This window comes from Eptatretus burgeri, chromosome 12 (genome assembly GCF_056783735.1).
Source record: "Eptatretus burgeri isolate ZD-2024b chromosome 12, Ebu_testis_v1, whole genome shotgun sequence".
Lineage (NCBI taxonomy): Eukaryota > Metazoa > Chordata > Myxini > Myxiniformes > Myxinidae > Eptatretus > Eptatretus burgeri.
Window position 1 is genome coordinate 22347943 of NC_140972.1, and position 8082 is coordinate 22356024.

At 34.8% G+C, this 8082-nt stretch overlaps 1 long non-coding RNA gene across 1 annotated transcript in view; it reads left to right on the forward strand.

Annotated features, from left to right (window-relative positions):
* LOC147015241 (uncharacterized) overlaps positions 1-922 on the forward strand; it is a 2795-nt gene extending 1873 nt beyond the window's left edge. Inside the window, exons 2-3 of the long non-coding RNA XR_015050100.1 lie at positions 499-556; positions 824-922. This is a non-coding gene — a long non-coding RNA (uncharacterized LOC147015241). The remainder of the gene's footprint in view (positions 1-498; positions 557-823) is intronic.
* The last annotated feature ends 7160 nt before the right edge of the window (positions 923-8082 follow it).

Here is an 8082-nt window from a genome sequence, read left to right on the forward strand (position 1 = left end):
GAGCAACCCTATCCCACGCGGGGGCTGATTGGCTCGATCGCGGTGAGACCGAAAGGTCCACCCGTGACTGGTTCCCGGCGTTAGTCCGAGAGGGTCACGACTGGATTGTCCGTCCGGTGGGCGACGTGCCGCGATTCGAGTTACGTGGCCGTCAGCATGCCAGCGGGCGCGAATCCGCAACAATATATATATATATATATATATATATATATATGTATATATGTGTGTCTATATATATATGTATATATATATATATATATATATATATATATATGTATATATATATATATATATATATATATATATATGTGTGTCTGTGTGTATATGTGTGTGTATGTGTGTGTGTGTATATATATGTGTGTGTGTGTGTGTGTGCGTGTGTGTGTGCGTGTGTGTGTCGCTTTCCCTGTCTGTTTGTATCTCTCTCTGTCTGTCTTTCTACATACCTCTCTCTGTCTGTCTCCATCTATACCCTTGACTTATTATTTTTTTTTTCAGCTCTATCACACAACATCAGCTGTTGAAGCAATCTTGTACAACACATGATTTTCTGGAGGTAAATGTTTCTGAATTATTATTTAGTTATTTTTTTATTATTATCACTCTCTCTTTAGAATGTCGTCTTATGTTGGTTGCATCATTAGTTTTGCCAGTACACTGGAATTCATTTTATTAGCCTTGAAAGGATGACAGGCTCCTGGTGTGTTAATTCAGTGGTCAACGAGGCTGGTGTGTTAATTCAGTGGTCAACTAGGCTTACTCATATTACCATGTAATTATCTTTATAAAACCTAATTATTATCCACTTTTTGTTTCAAAACAGAATATGGTGTCTGAGTTTCGAAATCACAAGACATCTGAAGAAGATTGCTGGGAAAGATTATACATTCTCGCAAATGAATATTTAATATTTTCAATTTTTATAAATTATATTTGTTTTGTTTACAATTACTTGATTTTAAATTTAAAAAAAGGATTAAGACATGAAGGGGGGGTAGGTGCGCCCCCCCAATGACCCATCACCCCCTCATCCCATCCCTCCCCTCCCCATGTGTGTGTGTGGGGAAGGGTGGGGGTGGGATGAGGTAGGTGGTGGGTCAAAGGTGGGGGTGCACAGGGGGGATGAGGGGGTGGGGCTTGTGTGGGTGGGGTTTATGTGGGCGGGGCTTCGGTGAGGCTTGTGTGGGCGGGGTGTGTGTGGGTGGGGCTTGTGTGGGCGGGGTGTGTGTGGGTGGGGCTTGTGTGGGTGGGGCTTGTGTGGATGGGGCTTGTGTGGGTGGGGCTTGTGTGGGCGGGGCTTCGGTGGGCGGGGCTTCGGTGGGAGGGGCGTGTGTGGGAGGGCGTTTATGTGGACAGGGTTTATGTGGACAGGGTTTATGTGGGCGGAGCTTCGGTGGAGCTTATGTGGGAGGGGTGAATGTGGATGAGGTTTGTGTGGATAAATGGATGGGTGGATGGGTGGATGGGTGGATGGGTGGATGAGTGGAGCTTGTGTGGATGGGTGGATAATTTTTTTAATTAAATAAACATGTTGTGTGTGGGGAACTAATTAACTAATCACTAATTATGTGAATATGATGAATTATGGGTGGAGCTTGTGTGGAGTTTGTGTGGAGCTTGTGAGGGGTTTGTGTGTGGTGGGGTTTGTGTGGGGGTGGGGTTTATGTGGGGTTTATGTGGGTGGGTTTTGTTTGGGTGGAGTCAAAAAGGGGCGGAGTCAAAAAATTTCAATTTAACTTTGTCTTTTGTAATTCCTGTGAATAAAATGAACGTAAAATCTCTTCCCCTTCCAAATCATATATCTTATAAGTCCAAGGAACCGTATCTATTACATCAACAATTTTAAAAAGCTCGTTGGTCCATCTTTTAATATAACCTTTTTCAAAATGAGATTTCCACCTATATATTCTTACGATATCACCAACTTTGAACTTAGGTTTTCTGACATTAATCTCTTTTTCATATTTTAATTTTGTAAATGTTTCTGATGGTTTCATATTTGTTGACGTGTGAATCGTGTCATTATACTTATCCACAATATCCTGAATAAAAGATGACCATTGGTGTGAACCGAGTTGTGTGAATTTTTTATATAGTCTCTCTTTTAAGGTACGATTAAAACGTTCAACAACAACTGCCTTCCCTTCATTAAAGGTACTGTATAATGTAATACTGTTATTTTTTAGAGAATTCATAAATGTCTTGTTATAAAACTCTCTACCCTCATCAGTCCACAATTTTTTAGGTTTTCTCTTACTTTTATTAAATATCTGTTGAAAGGCTAACATAAGAGTATTACCTGTTTTGTTTTTTAATGGTACAACCCATGCGTATCTACTCCTCAAATCAATAACGGTTAAAGCATACTTGTACCCCTTATCATTATTGAGTTCAATCAAATCAGCAGACCAGATATAATCTACTTCCTTGGAATAAACTTTCCTTCTCTGAAACTTTGTGAATATTGGTTTATGTAATTAATCAGCTAATTGCTCTTCAGTCTTAATGACATCATTAGAGCCTATAAGTTTTTTGAATTTCCAAGACCAAGTTTCAATTTAGCACTGATCATCTTCTTCACAATGAACCGATCAACTTTTTCTCTCAAGGTTGGATTTTGTATCAGAGACAAATTATACAACATTTCTCTATCGGCTTCATGCTTTTCTTCCAACGTTGTGGTATTCCCATAATCAATATCGTGTCTCATGCACACTTCATCAACTCTATTGATGGGTTCACTCCAGGATTTAGGATTGTCTACCTCATCTAATCTTTTATCCACGTTTGTGCCTGGACCACAGAAAGAATACCCTGGAAGATGTAATTCCCCTGGTATTCCAGTAGTTGTAAATTTACTTCCTGATAAAAACTTTTGGATATCTCCTCCTCGTTTGTGTTTGGAGATAAATTGATTTTTTTTGAACCACACACCAAACATATACCTTTTTGTATAACCCTGTTATTTTTACTTTTAATATATGAAATATTTTTAGTATTAGTTTTCTTTTTACATTTGAGACAATAACTCATTTATTATGTGAAAAATTCCTGCAGAGTGCAAAAACCTTTTTAGTTTCCAACATGCACATTTGAATCTTAATTTTTAAAACATAAAGAATCCTTAGAAATGCCTTCACTCTCTCCTCCATTTATTTAAGAAAAAAAATAAAAATGAAAAACTTGAATTAAAATGAATAGCTTGTCGATGTCAATAGTCTTGAAGAAAATATTTCAAATAGACTTGTCAATTCTTTGTTTTCCTCCTTGGTGGGTTGAGTTATTTTCTGTAATACCACCAATCTTTTTTTAATCTCACTGGTTTCCATATTTTGATATTTATTCATTCTCTCTCTTTCCTCCCTCTCCTCCCTCTCTCTTCTCTCTTTCCTCCCTCTCTCTCTTCTCTCTCTTCTCCCTTTCATCCCTCTCTCTCTTCTCTCTTTCCTCCTTCTCTCTCTTCTCTTTTTCCTCCTTCTCTTTCTTCGCTTTTTCCTCCTTCTCTCTCTTCTCCTTTTCCTCCTCTTCCCTCTCTTCTTCAACTCCTTCCTCATCCCTTATTATCCTTGAATCGCTTACACCCCATAGAATATCATACATATATTCATCAGGATTTCTTGTTATTCCTGTATCCAAAATAATTTTTTTTACAACAGGAAACCAATAAAATTTCTTTTGAATTTCTAAAAGAGCCTTACCTTTTCTAAACTTTATAATTTTTTCATTATTTAACATTTTCATTAAATCTAAAGTTGTCGGTTTATCAACATCAGCATAATGCCAATCTTTTATTGAAAATACCTCATTCTTATGTTGTAGAACATATTTATTAAAATACCGAATACCCTTTTCTTGAAGGTATGCTTGGACACAGAAATGATAATTTTCTTGAAGCCTTCTTGCTGTCATTTATGTATTAGAAATATATGTTAGAATAATATTATGGCACGAAACACCTCCCCATCTTCCCATAGTTAAATCATTTTGTATTTCCTTACTTATTATATATAATCCTGTTTTTTCTGTTTTCATGAGATAAACAAGGGCAAAACCATTATTATATTTACCCTTATTAAATTCTTTTATTTGTTGTTTACTAATCGTGGCCCCACAAAACTCATTCTCGATACCAAGTGGATAATATTCTTCCTTACGAGACTGATTTAATTGTTCCAGGTCTTCGAGGTTAATTTTAAATGACCAATTATACCCTAAATCATTCATATCATACCCCCATTGTTCTATTCCCATACAAACGATACGCCCTTCTTTATAAAAAATTATTTTAATTCGAACTGTGAATTCTGTATGACCTGGAGATAATATCAACACTTCTGTATCTTTGGAATACACGGCCGTTTTATTTAAGGATATATATTGTGATAAATCGCTTAATCTCACCAAGTCATTCGCGTCAGTCGGGCTTGGATAATTTTTTAATTTATAAGCATTTTTCATGTTAATATTTTTAGTTATATTATATTTGTCGTTCAGCCTTTGCCTTTGTGTAATAATTTGATAAATCAATATCCAGTTCTTGAGATACACCAAAGATAGAACCATCTTTACCAACATAAGTCATTTATATTAGATTAAAAATAATATCATAAAATTTTTTATTTTTGTTGAGTTGAAATAACACATATAGACATAATTGACCACAACACTTGGAATTTAATTCTTGGACTTGAAATGTTTGATAAACACCATTCTGTAAGAATTTTATGACTTCAACAGGTGGTGGAAGACCAAAACTATCAAAATAATATTTGTCTTGACTATTAAAAATACATACCCAATGAGAACCGTTCCCATTATTATCTTCTAAGTTCATAATAATATTCTTTGTATGTTTCGGCACATTTGTTAATTCATCTCTCATACAAATAACCACATTATGAATTTTTAATTTCTTACAATATTTGACAAGTTGTAAATTTGATGTTGTATTCTTTCCAAATTCTTTAAACCACTCATCAATGCTCATTTATTTATTAGAAAGATATAATCCATTACCTCTTTTCGTTAATTTTACACCTGCTTGTGCTATAGAAGAAAGCATATCTCCAACTAACAATCTCGCTTTATCAGGCAGGCCTTCAAGTTTTTCAGCAAAATCTACAATTACACCACTTCCACTAATTTGTTTCTCCAACTCTTTGTTATGTCTTTCCAATTCTTTTTGAGCCTGGAGTTGAGCCTTCCTTTCGTTGGCAGTTTTCACCGCTGTTGAAATACCACCCGTCAATGCTCCAACCGCACTTAAACCAGCAAATAAAGGAATTAGAAATGGGAGAAATCCTCCACTCGTCTCTCTTATTGAATATTTTTTCAACATTGGTTTTGTCATTTTAATTTTAAGTGAGCCAGTGTCATTCAAGATTTTAACCTGTTCTCTTGTGAGCAAAACATCAATTCTTACTGCTCCTTTTCTCTGAATTGTATTCACGTTAATCGTACAAGGCTTTTGATTTTGAACACAAGATGATAGTTTATGAAGATTGATTTGATTAACATATACCCCAGTTGGTACTTTGCCACTCATTTATTTAACAAAAAATTATGTGAGACTAATCATCACACCATTATCTGTATTAATCTGTAATTCTGTTTCTTCCAATAGCAAACAATATGTATCAACTTCTTCACTCTCTTCTCTTTCAATGTATAGGGAAGTATCCACTCGATTAGACTTTATAGTTTCCTTTTGAGCGCTCAGGTCAAACGCATAGATTGTATACAAACTTTTAAATGCTGTCATATCCAAAATAGGTTCTTTATTTCCATTACTTTCACACACCTTTGGTAAGACTTGTATGCTTCAGCAAAATCATTTTTTCCCAATTAATTTCCAATCTATCTTGTGGATAAAATGTTCCATATAGAGAAACACGAAGTTGTTTCACCTTAGCATTATCACTCAATGCATTATTCTTATCAGTCGCAGTATCACCATCTGGCTTTTTAAAAATGATCCACAGATATCGTGGCTTTCCTTCCAGAACACCCAAATTCCACGTGTAAGTAGTTTGGTTGAGTTTAACGTGTTGACATCTTCTTTTGAGGTATGATACACTGAGTGGTTTCTTTGTGTTAAGTCTTCGATTCAACATCTCTTCTGTTTTAAGATTAGGAGTATATTCACTGATATACCAACTCATCTCCTCAATTACAAATTTATTCTGATCACCAAAATCATTTCCAACACCAAAAAGCAATCGATTTTCATTATCATTCCTTTGTAGTTGAAATCTAATTTTAAGACCATACAGAACTTTATCATGATCACAAAATCCAAATATACCTTTAAGAGGAACTGCCACAGTAAAACTATTTTCTGCTTTTGTATCATCATTATACGCTCCTTTCCTTTGAGTATATCCAGGGTCTGTGTTTGTTCCTGTTGACATATCAGGAATAAAACCTTCGACAGACCCCTTTCCCATTCTATCACTGAATGTATAGAGTGTAAATTTCATCATTTCAGATACAGCAGAGACATAATCAACCGCTTCAACTTCTTGTGTTCCAATATACAAACGCACACTATCAAACATTTTCCAAAAGAAATCATTTACAAGTGTAGCGTTTGTGTTATTCCCAGCTTTAGTGAATTTAAATTTACACAACAAGAAACTTTCGGAGAGATTCAAAGAGGTTTGTTGATTATTTATTTCAAAACTTTTTGTACCATTCGTATTCCAGTCTGTTCCAGTTATTGCATTTACCTTGAAGTAATCTTCTTTTTTAGTGGAGTTTGAGATAATAATAGTATCATCCAAATCATAGATACTATCAATTGCTTCCATACTTGTATTTATTTAGGAAAAAAGATGTTAAAACTTTTGAAACCCTGATCCAAGTATTTGAATTATTTTCTGTCGTTCTTGGGGGGACAACTGAGTTTTGCCTTTCTTAATTTCTTTTATTGCTTGTAATTTATGAGATTCCTTCTGGGCATCTTTTATGCTCTTTACAACACCTGCTACATTTCCCACAGCAGAAGCAGTTGAACCAATTAGATCTTTATGTTTTAGAATAGTTGAACCAATACCCATGAGAGTATCAATTATCCCATCTCCTCTAAATTGATGTCCAACACCCCTTTGTCTCTTAGGTTTATAGTATCCTCTACCAAGATACATACCTTCACCCTTGTAGTATGGGGAAAGGAACATCCCATCCCCTGTAATTATTTTATATTTTCCCAACTCGTGTTTCCTCACAATAACCATCGTATTTATTTATTGGAAAACTGGACGTAGGTGAATTCTGATGGATATAACTTCTCCATTAAAAGAAATCATACGATTATCTTGGTCGGTTATCCTAAAATTTACTCTGTGTATGGTTTTTCCTGACACAGGGAGATAAACCAAATTTTTGGGTTCCATATTGAATTTATAACCAATTGGGGTTGAGTATGCGCTGAATGAAAATATTGTATTTGTTTTTTTTCCATCATTATAAGCACCATCAATCAAATCACAGTGAATTAACACCGAATTTATTCCTGAGGATATTTGAATGACATTATCACTGTAAAACGTCCCATTAGTTTCAAGCTTTTTTGAGGAGAAACCCAATAACTCTCTAAATGAATTATCAATTGTGAAATCAACCTTGTAGTTATTTTTAACTTTAATCGTTGATTTTGATGTATGTTTTTGAATGTCTATAACAATATTTTTTGGTTCATCACCCTGTTCTTTCATAAGACGAGCAATTTCAGAAGATATTTGAGAAATCTCATATGCTCCGGGTGAGACTGTTATCGTTTTATATCCACTTCCGGGATTATAACTAAACTTGTCATTTTTATCGGTTATATTAAATAAGGTATTATAAGTTTCCATGGACAATAAAGATGCCTCATATTCTTTTGTTGGGTCAAGTTGTAGTGGGTATAGGAATGAAGATGTGTGGTCGCTTATTGTGAAATTAAAACTCAGGATTGTGCTTCTCATCTTATTTAATATGAGATAAAATGTCTTTATATTGAGATTTATTCATTATTTTCATGTTTTTAAACTGGTCTAAAATGGCTGATGCTTCATTAAAACAATTGTTATTTCCAACTTT